The 17,811-nt window shown below is 45.5% G+C and overlaps 1 long non-coding RNA gene across 2 annotated transcripts in view; it reads left to right on the top strand.

Annotated features, from left to right (window-relative positions):
- Window positions 1-17,811, top strand: part of LOC137206187 (uncharacterized) — a 178,228-nt gene that overhangs the window by 63,110 nt on the left and 97,307 nt on the right. The window lies entirely within an intron of this gene.

A 17,811-nucleotide genomic window follows, 5' to 3' on the forward strand; every position in this document is an offset into this window, starting at 1 on the left:
ACTGAGCTGGCAGGCTTTGTCAGGATCACTCAGCCTGAAAATCAATCAGATGCCATCACTGGAGATGAGGAAGAGGAATTTTCTGCTCTCACATTTTGTCTATGTCTCTGACACGAAAGCATCAGTTGCCTCTGAAGAGAAGCATTCTGGGGAGAGTTTCGTCTTCACCACCATCCTGGTTAGGGAGCTCTTACAGCCTTAGAATTGCAAAAGTCATGGAGGGGCCACTCACTAGAGGTGGGGACCTTGCTGCAGGTTTCATCGTAAACACATGGCTGAAATGTGTCACACGTGGGCAGGCATGCTAGTGTGTCCAAAATCAGCCTCTAGCCAGAGGACACTGACTTCAGCAAGACCAAATGAAACAGAAAGCTGATTTTTTCCAATAGGTTTCATCAGACCCACAGAGGACTAACCCTAAACCTGATTTTGGATTATGCTTTTCTTGCTAGGAATTATATTAAATGATTCTGTCTGGAACTGAAGGTCTTGATAGACTGGTGTAGCTTCTCAGTCTTTTGAGAATCCGCTATCAAGGGCTCATACTTATCCCAGGTCAGCCCTTAACCCCCTCCCCCGCAGGGCACCTGTGACACGGGCAAGTGCGTGATGTCTGGCAAGGCTGGCAGGATTGTTAACTTTAGGTGAGAATGTGGGTGTTAACACGTCAGAGTAGATCTGAGAAAATATTCCAAACCAACCTGGCCACACTGGGAGCTCAGTCCCTAAGAAAGAATCAAGATAAGGGTGAGCATCTTACCTCTGAGAGGGCAGTGCAGGGTAAAGGCCACGCCTGCAAAGTGCAGAGCTCAGGGAAGACGGAGGCTCAGCTGGGCCCTGCTCAGTCACTTGATGGACTTCCATAAACGCTACACTGGAGACTAGGGCGTGTGAAGTAGGAAAGAACACCATCTCTGCCCTGAGCTCTGAGATGGTGGCTGTAAGCCCCCAAGATGCCTGCAGAGCTGAAAGGTGGCCTACATGTTGCTTGGCTGAAGGATAATGGACTCAGGCCTAAACTTATTTGCCTCATTCACCCAGAGAGCTCTGACCAGGAGCTACTTTCAGATGACATAGATCCCCACAAGGCACTTGTCTGTTTCCTGTGACACTTCTAAGAGTGACTCTTGCCACATGACTGTAGTGACAAGTAGAGCTTTTCTCCAGTGATGCCATTGAGAATTCCAAACTTCCCCAAAAGGAAAAGGCTGTGACTGGGAATACAGACTTCCCAGTGTATCCTACTTCTTACACTCCCAGACCTGTGGGCGTAAAAGGAAATCTTAGAATGATGAGTATCCTGAAAATGAAAAGAAAAATACTTTTCAAGTTATGAAATCTAGTTGTTATCATTGCTAGTTTTAAATATGTGGTGTCGCTTAAGTTTCTAACACAGGAGGTGGCCAGATTCAGAGTTCGAAGTACCTAAGTGGTTGTTTTGGAACAGGTGTTTTAAGGACACTTAGTGGAGAATATTGGGGCAATAGGTTGGTAGTCACTTTCGCAGCAGTGCTCTGAGGTCTTGGGTTTCATAAAAGATAATTTCTCCTTTTAAGGGAAATTGAGTCTAAATGTAGTTTTTCCTTCCTCTAACTCCTTATTTCTTAATCCTATCCATTCTTCAAGACCTAGCTCAAATGCCACCTCCTTTCATAAGCCTTCCATGATTAACTTTAGTTGGAATTTCCCTCTCCCTTGTGTAACTCCCATGGCCACTTTGATCTACACCTCTTTGATGGCCACTTTCCACTTTCTATAAAGTAAGTTACACACTTGTTTTATGTTAATACATTTCAAAAGATTGAAATCTTACAGAGTATGTTCTTTGACAGCTATGGAATTAAATTAAAAATTAATAAAATAACTAAATAATTCTAAGTATTTGGATATTAAATAACATACTTCTCAATAACCATGGGTTAAAGAAGAAATTTTAAGAGAAATTAGAAAATATTCAAATTGAATGTTAATGAAAATTCAATATTACATTTCAAAATTTATAGGGTGCAGGTAAAGCAGTGCTTAGAGAGGAATTAATAGCACTAACCTGATCATATTAGAAAAGAAGAAAGGTTTAAAGTTAATTATCCAAATTATCACTTTAGAAAGAAAAACAAATAAGGAAATTAAACCCAAAGAAAGTAGAAAAAAAATAAAGACAGAAAATCAATATATTAGAAAACAAACTGTAGGGATTTTTAACAAACTTGAAAATTGGTTCTTTGAAAAGTTTCACAAAATTTATAAACCCCTAGCAAGACTGATCAATTTTTTAAAAAGAGAGAAAATACAAATTACCAATATATGAGATGGAAGAAAGGCTATCATTACCAATCCTACAGGCATTATAATGGTAATAGGGAAATACTATGAACAACGTTATGCCAATAAAGTTGAAAACAGGTGAAATGAACAAATTCTTTGAAAAATACAACTTACCAAAATTGACACAGAAGAAACAGAAAATCTAAATAATCTATGTTTTATAAAGAAATTGAATTTCACTGTAAGAAGCTTGCCACAAAGAAAACCCTATGCCTAGATGATTTCACTTGCAAATTATTGATTAAGGAAAAAATATAAATCTTGCATAAACTCTTTCAAAAAGGGAGAAAAAGGAAAAGTTTTCAAATTCATTTTATGACGTCAGCATAACCCTGATATCAAGACCTGACAAAGGCATCTAAGGAAATGAAATGACAGACCAGTATACCTGTGAACATAGACACAAAAATCCTTAACAAAATATAAGCAAATGGAATGCAGCAATACATAAAAATAATAATTCATTGTGACCAAGTGGAATTTATCCCAGGAATATATATAAAATGCATAAAACCCCTCTTTAGTAAATTTTCTTTGAACTTTTAAATGTATGGACATTTTTTATTATATTGGTTTCTAGCATCTGTTAAGAACCAATCTCAGGAGTACATAAAACCTCTTTTACTATTTTTGTAATTTCCTGTGTCTATAATTATTTCAAAATAAAGAGTAAAAAACAAACTAATCAAAAACAACAACCGAGTTTAAGAACACCATAACAAATCTTTATTGCAAAATTATACTTGAATTAAGTATTACATTTCTTGTGGAAATCAGCTCTATTACAAAATTTAGAAACCATTTAAATATGGGTTTGATATATCTGCATATTGAACAATACTTATACATGTATGAAATAACATTATTTTCCCCAAACATGTTCTTTTTCTTTATTTCCCATATTTAATCCTAGTTTTAAATGCCATTTAATTTCAAAATTATCTTATCTTTGTAAGATAAAATCTGAAAATTTAATAGTTTATTTCTTTTTGAAAAATAATTTTCAAGCCATAACTCAGGGAGGGGTAAAGCTCTGAACGCAGGTCCAGCTTGCTGACTTCTGTAAAAGAGGCCACAGCACAGCATCCCCCCATATTCCCTTCTGAACTGGCCCCCTGCAGTGGCGAGAGTAGTTTGTTGGGTCATCACTGTGATCTGGTGTCAGTGGAATTGGGGGAGAGAGTGGGAAGATGGGAATGGGCCCTGTATTTGTGGCTAAGGTTAGTTGGACTTCATACTCCAGGCAAAAGAGAGTCGCTAAGGCTTTTAACAGTGAGAAACACCATTAATCTCTGTTTAGGAAGGTACCACATTTCATCTAATCTAAGGTACCTGATTGTGTAACCTACTATTATTATGAGTACCTACCATTATTATGAGTACCTCTAAAAAAGAGGAAAGTGCAGCTCAGAGAGATTAAGTCACTTGCCCAAAGTCACACAGGTAGAAGCGAGACTTTGAATTCAGGTAGTCCATCTCCTGAGCCAGCACTCTTTACTGCCACACTATTATTCACACTCACAAAAGGCAAAGGAGGCTGCCAACACTGTAGGGATGTCAAATAAGATTAGGTCATCCATGCCCGGCAAGGAACAATTTGTAAAGGGGACAGTGTGGTGGGCAGAAACCAGGTTGCAGCGGGTGGTGGAGGGACTGGGTTTGAGGAAGTAGAAACACCACGGTGGACCTCCTTCATGAGGTGCAGCAATTAAAAGGAGTTGGTGGTTGGATTTTTTTTTTTTTTAGTGTTGAGAAGGACTTGGGCGGCCTTATTGGTTGAGGAGAAGGAGCCAGGGCAAAGAGAAAATGACCAAGGCCGGGAAATCTGCGGAGGTAACAGGAATAGGAACAGGAGTGGAGGTGAAGCCTGGAGGAGACAGGGGACACGTCCTCTTAGGCTGAACACATGGACCCAGGGCTCTTTGGAGATACCGGCACGTTTACGGGAGCAGGAGGTCGAGGGGCTCATACACTATTTCCTTGGTGGAACAGGTGGTGAGGCCGTTAGCTGAGAGTGAGGGAAATAGGGCCTTGATGATGAGGTGCTTTGGTATGGTGACTATGGAAAACAGGAAAGAAAGGGACAAGGAGCTATATACCCCACATTCCCCCAGGAATGCCCTCCAAGACTTTAGCCATATTATGCATTTCCAACTCATTCCACAAAGCCACCTCTGACCCCAAATGCCTGACTACTCCTGGCCCATCTCATCCTGAGAGGAACAGTCCACATCTCACCTGTGGGAGTAGCTTGTGGACATGCTTGGCTGGTGCCATGGCATTACTGGAAAGCAGATTTGGTTCCTTTCTTTAGGAGGAGCGATTAGAAAAGAGTATAGTTTCTAGATTCCTAGATTGAATCCTGGCTCCAATATGCCCCAGCTGTGTGACTTTGAGTAAGTGACTTAACCTCTCTGTGCTTCAACTCCTAATCTGTACAACAAGGATAAAAATAGTGCCTATCTTATAGGAGTGTTGTGAAGATTAAGTGAAGTTATATATATGAAACATTTTAGAACTATGCCAAACACATAGTAAGTGCTCAAAAATGTAAGCTATTATAATGAGATCTTATTCTGATCTCTTATCCTAGTTGGCCTTGAAAGAGGCAGAGAAAGGTCTGGCTGAAGGTATAATGGACCAATACTCATGGGAAGGCTCTAGAGGTCACTTATTTTTTCAACCAGCCAACGCAGATTTTTCTCTAGCTAGTGTCCTATCAATTATGTGCCAGATGCCAACGCAGGATGCCTGGCTTGCACTGACTGCTCTGGCCCCACCCCTCCTCTCTGCCATCTCCTCTCTAGTGTCCAAACATTTCTCCCTTTCTCAGGCAGAACAGTTTTCCAACCCTAATGGTCCCAGGAGAAGCTCAGAGTCTGCTCTTAAGTGCCATGTCGATGAATTTCTTCCCTCCAAATTCTTTTCTCCTTCATATCATTGTGATTAACTCCTTTATGTGTGTGTATATTTTTTCTTTTGAATGAACTTTCAAAGAGTGAGATCACATCTTTATTCCTATGACCGCTTTGCTTTCTTAAGTTGGCTGTACTCAGTCACAACATCCAAGGGATTTTCATACACAACAATTAATTCTCATCAATATGTAGACCAGGAAAAAAGACCACTCCTGAGGGCACCAGCCTGGCCACTCTTAGACCATTTCCCTGAAAGTGATGATACTTCTCTAGACTCGAGGTGACTGTCCATCTCAAACATGTCATCATCCACATTCATGCATTCCACAAGCACTAAGTGTCCACCCGGAGCGTGGAACTGTGCTGTGTGCTAGGCTGAGCGTTACAATGGTGTGCAACCAGCATGGTGATCTCTGCTTTCTGGCAATGTGACCCATGCATCTTCCCCCTAAAGTAACCACTACTACGACATCTGTTACCATAGCTTAGTTTTGCCTGTTTTGGAACTTTGTATAATGGGATCATAGAGTATGTGTCATTTTGGGTCTAACATCTTCTACCCAGCATTACCACCATGAGCTGCACTGTATTGCTCCCTGTAGCAATGGTCTGTTCTTTTTTATTGCTGTCTAGTAATCCATCAACCAATTATACCATAATTGATTTATGTACCCAAGCTTTTATTTGTTACTCCTTTACTGGATTGATGTGAACAGATGAGAAATAGCTTATGAGCATGGAGGCAGAGAGAAGCTTGAGGAAGTTCATTGTTAGGAATTCACAGAATTGAAGGGGATTTTTTGAACTCTCAGGGGCCTTGAACTGGATTTTGGGGGAAACTTTAAGTCTCTAGGGAGAAGGGATGCTTCTGTGTTATACTGACTGTGTGGCAGACCCTCTGCTAAGTGTTTGACCCTCTTTACTTCAGCTAATCCTCAATAACAACCCCTCTAAGTATTATTAGCTGCATTTTAAAGATGAGGAAACTGAGGCTCTTTGAGTTAAATGACTTTCCCAACAACTGCAATAGGTATGTAGAAATATGGGGAAGCATAATTAGAAATTTTAAAAGTTGAATAAATTTGTAGATAAGATTGATAATTATGGGTACAAAGACTTGAAGGGATAGATATATAAAAGATTCTTCTTAAAGTTCCGTTAAAGATTAGTGAAATCACAGAAGCTTAACATTTTCTTTCACTATTATATTGATTTTTCAATGAAAAAAGTGATTTGGAGGGCTTCCCTGGTGGCGCAGTGGTTGAGAGTCCGCTTGCCAATGCAGGGGACACGGGTTCGTGCCCCGGTCCGGGAAAATCCCACATGCCGCGGAGCGGCTGGGCCCGTGAGCCATGGCCGCTGAGCCTGCGCGTCCGGAGTCTGTGCTCCGCAAAGGGAAAGGCCACAACAGTGAGAGGCCCGCGTACCGCAAAAAAAAAAAAAAAAGAAAGAAAAAGTGATTTGGAAAAGCAATTTGAATCCTTCTTTGCACCTCCCAAACCACCATGCTCAAACCTTGTGACTCAACTTAGCCTCCTTCACCTCACTCTACTTTTCTCTTTCCCAGTCTTCAGATCAGATAAGACTGCCTATCTAAATTACCACATGACCCAGCAATCCCACTACTGGGCATATACCCAGAGAAAACCATAATTCAAAAAGACACATGCACCCCAATGTTCATTGCAGCACTATTTACAATAGCCAGGTCACGGAAGCAACCTAAATGCCCATCAACAGACGAATGGATGAAGAAGATGTGGTACATATATACAATGGAATATTACTCAGCCATGAAAAGGAACGAAATTGGGTCATTTGTAGAGACGTGGATGGACCTATAGACTGTCATACAGAGTGAAGTAAGTCACAATGAGAAAAACAAATATCGTATATTAACGCATGTATGTGGAATCTAGAAAAATGGTACAGATGAACTGGTTTGCAAGGCAGAAATAGAGACACAGATGTAGAGAACAAACATATGGACACCAAGGAGGGGAAAGTGGGAGGGTGGTGGTGGTGGTGGTGGGATGAATTGGGAGATTTGGATGGACATGTATATACTAATATGTATAAAAGAGATAACTAATAAGAACCTGCTGTATAAAAAAATAAATTAATTAAAAAAAAAGCCTGCCTATCTAGTTTCTCCTGTGATCTTACATTCTCTAAATATACGCACACACTGTTTTGTGAGATGAGGCTGCTTTTTGGAGTGTCAGCTCTTTGCTTAGGAAGCCTTGCTCTGGTTTGATAATTTTCTGCTTTACACTCATAAAAACTACTGGGACATTTATGGTTCTACATAAATAAAATCATTAGCACCCTGTTGTGGAGATGGGCCCCTCCCCACCTCTAGCATGTGAGTCTGGCTTGTGCAGCCTGGTGCAGTGGTCTTCAGAAACCTCCGACCTCACACAGAGACCGAATCGGCCCCTTGGCACATCACAGCTTCTGAGACGCGGACAGGCAGCTGTGCCACTGGCAAACCTCTGTTTTCTAGGTTGATTTGCCCACTTATTATTACAGATATTGACCCAGCTGTTGTAATGAAGACATGACATAACAGAGACTTAAACCAGGCAGAAGTTGATTTCTTTCTCCCCTAAGCAATCCAGGATGGATAGAAGGGCTCCATCTTGTTGGGGACCCAGGTTCCTTCTATTTTCTTGCTTTGTTAAACTTCAGTTATTGCCTTCACCTGCTTTCTCCAAGGTGGCCTGCCACCATATCTACATCCCAGCCAGAGAGATGGGGGAAAGGGGTAAGGAGGCCATGACCCTCCCTTTAACATCCTGACCAGGTACTGCACCCATCAACCCTTGCTTAGGAGGTAGAGCTGCACTGCAGGAACATGGCCACAGAGAGTAGTGGTTAAGCACTTGGACTCCAGGGCCAGGCCACTTGGGTTTGAGTCCTGGCTATACCACTTGATAGCTAGTTCACCGTGGACAAATTATTTATTCAATGCCTCAGTTTCCTTATCTATAAAGTGAGGCTAGGGCTTTCCTGGTGGCGCAGTGGTTAAGAATCCGCCTGCCAATGCAGGGGACACAGGTTCGAGCCCTGGTCCAGGAAGATCTCACATGCCGCGGAGCAACTGAGCCCGTGCGCCACAGCTACTGAGCCTGTGCTCTAGAGCCCGCAAGCCACAACTGCTGAGCCCACGTGCCACAACTACTGAAACCCGTGCACCTAGAACCCGTGCTCTGCAACTGCAACAAGAGAAGATACCGCGGGCTTCCCTGGTGGCACAGTGGTTGAGAGTCCGCCTGCCGATGCAGGGGACACGGGTTTGTGCCCCGGTCCGGAAAGATCCCACAGGCCAAGGAGCGGCTGGGCCCGTGAGCCATGGCCGCTGAGCCTGCGCGTCCGGAGCCTGTGCTCTGCAATGGGAGAGGCCACAACAGTGAGAGGCCCGCGTACTGCAAAAAAAAAAAGACACCGCCATGAGAAGCCCACGCACCACAATGAAGAGCAGCCCCTGTTCGCCTCAACTAGAGAAAGCCCGCACACAGCAACGAAGACCCAACGCAGTCAAAAAAAAAAAAAAAAAAAGTGAGGATAATGATGATGATAATAATAGTACTTTCCCCTCAGCATTGTTGAAGCTTAAGTGGGCTATTATGTGAAGCTTTACATTTATATGTAAGTTAAATTTATATAAATTATATATAAATTTGTATTTCAAATGTGATGCTTAAATGAGCTATTATGTGGAAAGTGCTAAGAATAGTGTCTGCCATACTATAGGAGCTTTGTATGTATATACATATATACACGTATACATTAACTAGTATTATTATGGAGGCTTTTTTGTGGTGTAGCATGAAGTCGTGGTGGTGGTTGTTGGTGGTGGTGGTGATGATGGTCATAATGATGGTGGTGGTGTTGATGGTGGTTGTAGTAGCAGTGGTAGGAGATGAGGAACCAGGTCATGTAGGTCCTCATATGCTATGGTAAACAGTTTGGAATTTATTCTGAGTATAATGGGAAACTGTTGAAACCTTTTGAGCAAGGCAGTGGGGTGAACTGATTTATAATTTTAAAAGATCTCTCCGGCTGCTGTGTGCTGAACAGACAGAAGAGAAGCAAGAGTAGAAGCAGGGGGATTAGTCAGGAGGCCCCTGCAGTGGTGCGGGGTGGCTTAGACCAGAATGCTAGTGAAGGAGAGGGTGACGATAGTCAGGTGTCACCCAGAATGGGTCAAGCTCATTGGGGTCATCACACAGCGTTTGCATGGCTGTTACCGAAGCCTGGAAAATCCTTCCCCCAGAACATCCACTGGCTCACCTCCATCCCTTTATTCATGTCTTTGTTCAGATATCGCCCCTCCCAGAGGCCTTCCCTGACCATCCTAGCTAAAACAATAAATTGCCCTACCCTGATGTATTATTCTTTATAGTACTTATCTAAAGTCATGTGATTTATTTTTTCACTCACTTGTTTGTCTCTTTCCCCCACCCTATAACATAGATTCTGTAAGAGAAGGGACTTGCTTATCTCCCACCACACCTGACATATTTTAGGTGCTCAATAGATGCTTGTTGAATGAATAAATAAGCGAAAATTCAAAGTGCTGGTGAGAAGGCTGGAAAGCATCACCTCCAGAGGCAGCTGCACTCGCAGGAAGAAGGAGCCATTGTATCAGCCACCTCTGCTGGGTGGGGGTAGAGAAGACATGTAGGTGGTTTCAGTTTAGCTCCGAGGTCAGGTACCCCACCTCATTCCACAAAGGATTAAATGTGGCTTATAGGAAATGCACAGTGCTTAGTGAAATATAAATGCAGAATAAAATTAGGATGAGGGAAAAGACCAATCAGAATAGATTCTCTGGACGACAGGGTCTTATACACCTGAGATATCTGGTAGCAAATGTATCTCTGAGTTTTCTGGTGGCCAAAAGCAGAAGGCACTAAACTTCCTATGAAACTAGGTAAGGACACAGAAATGAAAGTAGGACTGTGGCTGGTGGGAGATTGTCGGTGGTTCACTGTGGATCTCATTAGAGGAGCTGGGTTGGTGGACCCGGTCTTACATTTCCTCTTGCTCCAGTATTTTGGGGGTGGAGAGGAAGAGAGGGCTGGGAGGGAGGAATCTCTTAATGTCTATTTAGGTCTTCTGCCCATTTTTTTGTTTGTTTTTATAAATTTATTTAGTTTTGGCTGCGTTGGGTCTTCGCTGCTGCGCGTGGGCTTTCTCTAGTTGCAGTGAACTGGGGCTACTCTTCGTTGCGGTGCGCAGGCTTCTCATTGCAGTGGCCTCTCTTGTTGCAGAGCATGGGCTCTAGGCACATGGGCTTCAGTAGTTGTGGTGCGTGGGCTGTAGAGCGCAGGCTCAGTAGTTATGGCACACGGGCTTAGTTGCTCCACGGCATGTGGGAATCTTCCCAGACCAGGGCTCGAACCCATGTCCCCTGAATTGGCAGGCGGATTCTTAACCACTGCGCGACCAGGGGAGCCCTGCCCATTTTTTGATTGGGGTTTTTTTTTTGCTATTGCGTTGTATGAGCTGTTTGTACATTTTGATAATTAAGCCCTTGTCGGTCACATGATTTGCAAATATTTTTCCCAGTCTGTAGGTTGTCTTTTTGTTTTGTTTATGGTTTCCTTTTCTGTGCAAAAGCTTATAAGTTTGATTAGGTCTCATTTGTTTATTTTTGCTTTTATTTCTGTTGCCCTGGTAGATTGACCCAAGAAAGCATTGGTACGATTTATGTCAGAGAATGTTTTGCCTATGTTCTCTTCTAGGAGTTTTATGATGTCATGCCTTATATTTACATCTTTAAGCCACTTTGAGTTTATTTTTGTGTATGGTATGAGGGTGTGTTCTAACTTCATTGCTTTACACGTGGCTGTCCAACTTTCCCAGCACCACTTGCTGAAGAGGCTGTCTTTAGAGATGTATCCTCTTGAAAGAGATCACATTCTAGGAATGCGGTGATTTAGACTAATGAGTTTAAGATAAGACACAATCAGAAGTGTGTTTCTGTGCTTTCACTATAAAATTCCTATCAATAATTTAACATGACTAGAAAACAAATTACTGTTTACATTCATCTGCATACTCTGAATAAAACTTCCATTTGTGGTCGTCATCAAGGAAGCACAGAACAGCCTTTGAGAGAGTGATTGGCAGCTGGTGGCATGATGAATGATGCAGCATCATGAGTAATGATATAACCAGTATTAAACAACAGTATTAGGGAAGTAAGAAACCTGTACTGTTTAATTACAAAGGTTTCCAAAGCACCATGGAACTGTGAGAAATAATTGTGTTGCTACCCTTTTGGGTGCTTGAACTTTACAAAGAATCTTCGGGTAAGCAGCTTTACTGATTGAACGATAAGCACAAACAGAAGTACCTCTTTCCTACCCATTATTCTAAATCTTCATGGATACATGGCTATATCTAACACGGACCTGTGAATTTAGTAATACGTTTTTAAACCATATGTTTTTTATAGACAGAGACCCGAGGGGTGGCCCTGGTATCTCCTCTTATCTGTGCCAAGCTTGTTGCCTTGGTTCAAGAAGCAGCTCCCACAGCCAGGTCCCCCAAGTCTCTCATGAAACCATTCTCCTCAATTCCTGCAAGTGCCTCTCAGCACCAGGAAGCCCATTCCCGTGATGATAGTCCCCAAACCAAGGAGTACTCTTCGCCAAAGGTGAAAAGAAGTATCCACCTCTAGAGGCTAAAAAACCCCTGGCACCTTTAAGGTAATGGTCATTTTCCAGGCTCTTAGCCCCGCCACCAGCCCACCCCGCTTCCTTTCTTGTCATTCCAGTTTTAAAATCTTTAAATCAGCCTCGCCACTCTGTGTATGATGAGTGTGTTATCGACAACTTTTGAAGTCAAAAACATTTCTCTCAAAACCTAATCACCATCTTGCAGGTATGTAACCTCAGGAAATCTACTTAACTGAAGCTTCACTTTCCTTTTATATAATATAAGGACACTTCTCTTTATTTTGGTCTGAGAATGAAATGTGTTAACATTGAACTACCTAGTACAGTGCCTGGCATAGAAGGCTAGATGTGTGATTGACCTCAGTCCCCTTATCTTTCTTCTCTTTAGCGACAGCAACTTAAATTGTTTCTCAGCAGGTGAAGTTTGCCTATTTGGATTGTGAAAAACACACTTTCCCAAAGGTGTTTTACATCCTCTGGGCTCCACTGGGTCACGTTGTAGAGCAAGTGCTGGGTTGAAGGTTCAGGGCTGTAGTTGCAAGGGAGGAGGGAGAACAAACCCAGACTGATTGTTTTTGCTGAAGCCTCCTGAGACAGCAGCAGAAAAATAACTGCTAATTTAGAAGGTTCAAAGCCAAGCTCATGAAACTTTCCCATAACTGCTAATAAAAGTCTTAATGAGGAGAAAACAATCATGTTTTGGGAGACAGATTTTTCTACAAATATAGAGGTTCTCCAGGTTCAATATTCTCTCCGTGACAGGACAGGATGGAGGGCAGAAGGATTAGAGCTACAGTAATAACAACTCTCATTAGTTCAGCACTTGAGGGCTTAACAGAGCGTTTCCACCACACTTGGTCCTACAACTGCGTGAATCAAACAGGCCACGTATTATCTTCATCCCCAAAGAAGACTTGAGCCCTGGTGTCAAAATGCTACTCTTTCTGTTCTACCCTCTCCCCAGCATAAAGTTCTTGCATTCATTGGTCAGGAGAAACTGTTCTTTTTTCGCTTGTACAGCAAGCTCAAGAAGACAAAGACACACTGAGAAATCAGCCCACTTCTTCATGGACCTGGTTTCTAACTGGGCTTGAGATATAAGTGTGCCTTCACTGCATCAGACAGACTGAAGCTGGTGAGGGGAGTGTACCTGGCAGGCCCTTTCTACAATTTTGTTTGAGCTCTTCTCTGTGCTGGGCACTGGCCCCAGCTGCAGTGCTTAGTTCCAGCTCACAGCCTAGCAGGGCCAGACCCGACAAGGGGAAATAAGTATTACATAGGAGAGCAAAGGGGAATTGGAGCCAGGCTGGTCACGAACTCCACCTGCCATTTCTTAAGTCTGCAACAGGATCAGGGGGATCTTTTCAGGCTCATCTTTGTTCACCTTCCCAGGAGAGAGTCTCATAAGAAATGATCTTGCTGGACACTGTGGGAGGAAAAGAAAGACCAGGCCGAGTGGATGGGCAAACCAGTATTGACAGTTCTGTCCAGCGCGACTGGGGCTACTGTTCATTGAGGATGGAGAATCTGAGAAAGCACGTGGGCATTATTTTCTCAATGACAGGGATAGACTGTTGGTCTCTGATTCTATTAGACCGACTTCAGACAGAAGGGGGAGAGATGAAAAGAGAAAGACGTTGTCTTTTGAGACTGCGAAGATGAGAACATTTCTAGGCAGAGCATGAGGGAAGCAAGGTTGCCAGGTCAGAAGCTAGATTATAGGGAGCCTTTGTATGAATTAGGAAAAGGTGTCCCTTCTAGGTACACAGCCCAGTGAGCAAAGAGGGGTTTTGTGCAAAGGAATAAAAAGGATGCAGCCTCATACCAGAGTATATGGCTTGGCAAAGAAAGCTCTGGCTGAGTTTCAGCCTCCACTCATCCCTTCAGCAGGGCAAACTTGTGCAGTATGCCACCTACACAATAGTCCACGATGGCCCTAAGGGTCAACTGAGTTATTACTGAGAGAATCTGAAGTTACTGCTTTTCCTGAATGGAGGGAAATATATCACTAGGAACTCTACCTTTCCTGCTGAAGATTTTCGCAGCCTACTCTGAGGCCTGAGTTTCGCTGTGGGAAGTATCAGTGGAAGTTCTGACGAAGGAGGAGGAATTGTACACTACCTTAGGACCTTCCCAGACTGAGAGGAGGAAGCACGTTCCTGGTTCATGATGGATAAACACCCACGAGTGGAGGATAAGCTCCAATGAAGGCCACACCTAGCATCACCCAGGGAGGGAGAATTGCCAAAACTGCAGGAATGAGGAAGAAGGCAGGAGACAGCATCCCTCTGGGGCCAAGGGAGAGACTCCTCCCCAGAGGTGAAACAGCTGTTCCTCTCCTGCGCAAGGCTGTGGAGGGAGGCAGCTGCATTCCGCAGGCAGCAGGTCACAGTCTCTGAGCAGATGTGGAGTGAGAGTCGAGATGATTTGAGCAGGGGAGGGGCCCACCACTGTCAGCCAGGTCTCAAGGCCCTGTGGTGCTCCACGTTCTTTCTCCCAACCCCACCACTTTTCCTGTGACCTGAGCTGGTGTTTATCTGGGTCAGGCTGCCAGATAGGGCTTTACTCAAGCAGGAAAACGCAGGCACCCCGAAGTCTAGCTTTACAACCGGCCTCAAGGCCTGGTCACCTGCCTCGACCCAGCTGGCCTTGACTGAGGTCAACGCACGGTTGAGAGAATACAGGAAGGGTGTGTGTGTGCGTGCGTGCGTGCGTGTGTGTGCATGCATGTGTGTGCATGTATGTGTGTGTGTGTGTGCAGGGGGTGATGTGGAATCTCCAAAGAGGGAGTCCTAATCACTGTGTGTCTTCTCATCAGAGTCTTTGTACCTGAAACTCAGGGAACATGGCTCCTCAGGTGAGGTAACCCCCGTGGGAATCACCACCTCCTCTCACCTTAGTGTGCCATGGTTGGCAGGAGTAGGATTTATTGAAGGAAGAAAAGGCTCGTATTCAGTGTCTGTCCCAGTTGTGGGCTGAGGGCTCTGCAGGTGGCCTAGAGGGGTCTGACCTTCAGTGAGCAGGCTGCAAGGCCGTGGCCCCAGGTCTAGCTCCACTGATGAATGGGAGACCCAAGAGGACCTCCTCCTCAGTGTTCATCTTGTTTCTCTCCCAAGAATACTCTCCCTCACCTTTTCTCTATCCTTCAGGAGTCACCTCGTTTCCCCTCCTCTGTTCCCGATAACTTGAGCCCCTCACATGCGTGTGACGTGGGAATCAGCAGGGCAGGAGAGCAGAGTCCCTTCTCTGAGAGGAAGGCCCACGGCCACCCCAGAAATCGTAGCTATGTGCAGTCGTAGACAGGCGCTCCTGTGGGAGGGGTGAAAGTCGGTCCACGTCCCTGCCCTGCTCTCCAGAAGCTCTCCCTCTTCCTTTAGGGGTTCTTTGACCCACAAATGTCCCTGGAGCCTCAGGCTTGGCGTGGTGTCCTGTCAGCTCAACTCAACTCAGCCTCCCCAGAGATGTTGCTGGAACTTCACAGCCACACTCTCTTAAGTCTGGTTCCTGGGAGCAGACCCTGAGATGAGGTTTGTGCGCACGTGATGATGTGTGTGTGCACGAGAAATTTCTCGTGGGAGCAGGGAAGTAGGCAGGGCAGGGATATGGATATGACCTGAGATGAAGCCCAGCTCCAGCCGGGCCCCGAGGAGCTCCGGAGTGGAAATCATCCCTCAGTGTCTGTACCACCTTTAGGGAAGGTTGCTGAGCATTCATCCTACAGTCATCCACGGCTACAGGTGACCCTGGCAATGGGGTTTACACATTCCCAGGGCTTCCAGCTCCTGAAGGAGAAAGTGGCTCCATTAGCCCAAGGGCGGGCCTTTAAGGAAGCCACAGGTGCAGGTTGTTAAAAGCAAAGCCCGCACAGAGGGATCTGGGAGGATGGGGTGGAGCACTGGCGCACCATCAGAATACTCAGAGCCCCTGGGAATCGTCTGCAATGGGTGGGGCCTGGGAGCAGACAAGGGGCTCCCACACTGGTGGCTGGGATGGCCTGTCAGACTGGAGAGATTGGGCACAGCTTTTGAGATCACCACAGGCACCCTTTCAATATCAAGCTTTCAGTGGAACTAATGGATTTTCAGGGCAGAGTCCAAGGCGTTCTTTTCCAGAATTATAATTCCCCCTCCCACTCTGCTCTGTCCCCTTCCTCTTATCACCTGTTTCCTTCATTCTTCTGAATGCCCATATCACATACTGTGCCACTCTTGGGGCTGCTCAGGTTGCCTGGCATCCTTATGGGGGAGCTCATAGCAGTGGTTCAGTCACAGGCTTTGGAGATGGACTTGGGCTTGGACTTGGACTTGATGCTTGGCTTAGCCACTTACCTACTGTGTGACCTAGAGCAAGTCACTTAACTTCTCTGAGCTTTACTTTCCTCTGTAAACTCTCGTAACAGCAGTACCTGCTTCAGGTGTACTGTGAGGATGAAAACGGGTCATCCGTGTAACGTGCGAAGCACATATATCTGGTGTGGTCCCCACTTCCTAAATGCCAGCTACCGTTTTGAAATGATAGTCGTTATTCTTGTGCGCAGATATGTGTTCCACAGTACACTGCGGTCTCCTTGAGGGCAGGCGCCAGCTACGGTCCCCTATGTACCTAAGTAGGTGCTCATACATGCGTGGGGTTTAAACACAGAAAATTATGGGCAAGGAGAGAATACAAGGCTTCGGGCCCCACAGTCAGTTTAATAACAAAGCCCAGGATTTCCATGTTCCTCACGTGAGACCTACTTCTCCGAATTCAGGGCCCGGCATCTGCCAAGAAAAGTGCCCCCTGGCACCATGCTGCCTTTTTAGTACCCCAGCACCAGGGACGTGAGGAGGGAGGGCTGCCAGCCCTCGGGTAGGGAATACAAGGCTGTGAGCCAAGAGGCCACGTTAGAGGCTGATGTCCCCCGACCCCCTGCCCGCCCCAGGCAGTGAGGGAGGCCTCCAGCGTCGCGCTCTCCCCAGGACATTGGTGGGCCCAGAGCAGAGAGGGAGCAGGCCTGGCGTTTCCAGCACTGGCTGCCCTCCCCCAACTTCTCTGAGTCGGGCGCTGCCTTCCCGGCCTCAGTCCTCCGCCGGCCACTTTTTACACCGCGGAGGAGATGGAGCCGCCGGCCACTGTTTCCACCGCGGAGGAGGTGGGGCCAAGCGCTGGGGCCACCACTCTGCGGTGGGAACAAGGCTTCGCTTCATCCGCGGCCCCTGCCCGGGGAGGGGGAGGGGGAGGAGGAGGGGAGCGGGCGTGCGTCCTGCTGAAAATAAACCCAGCCGGACCTAGAGAACCGGGTGATGGGGCTGGGGCGCTGTGTGAGGAGTTCAGGGTGGACAGGGGTGGGGGTGTTGGTGGCAGCAGGTTCGTCTTGGAGGAGAGTCCAGTCATTCTGGGTGAGTGTCACAGAGCCTGGGAAAACTAGGGCTGTGAACACGGAAAGGCAGGCACATGAGATACGGCCGCCTGTCGTGTGACACGCACGCTCAGTGGGAGGAGGACTGCAGCGCTTGCTCGCTCTCACACTCACATCGTCTCACACTCTCTCACATATTCTCTCACACACACACTCTGCCTCACACACCCGTACACTCTCACACACTCGCACACTTTCATACACTCTCATACACACATACAGTCACACACTCCCTCACACACCCACACACTCATACACACACTCACACTCTCATATCATACACACATGCACTCACACACTTTCACACACACACTCTCACTCTTTCACACTTTCTCTCACACTCATACACACTCACACACACACTCACACTCTCACACCGTCTCTCTCTCTCACACACTCATCAATGTTCAAGATAGAGGGTGACAGGTGGCCACTAATATGCTCCTCTACCTTTCACGCTCTCAGAAAACCAAGTAAC

The sequence above is a fragment of the Pseudorca crassidens genome, chromosome 14 (assembly GCF_039906515.1).
Source record: "Pseudorca crassidens isolate mPseCra1 chromosome 14, mPseCra1.hap1, whole genome shotgun sequence".
Lineage (NCBI taxonomy): Eukaryota > Metazoa > Chordata > Mammalia > Artiodactyla > Delphinidae > Pseudorca > Pseudorca crassidens.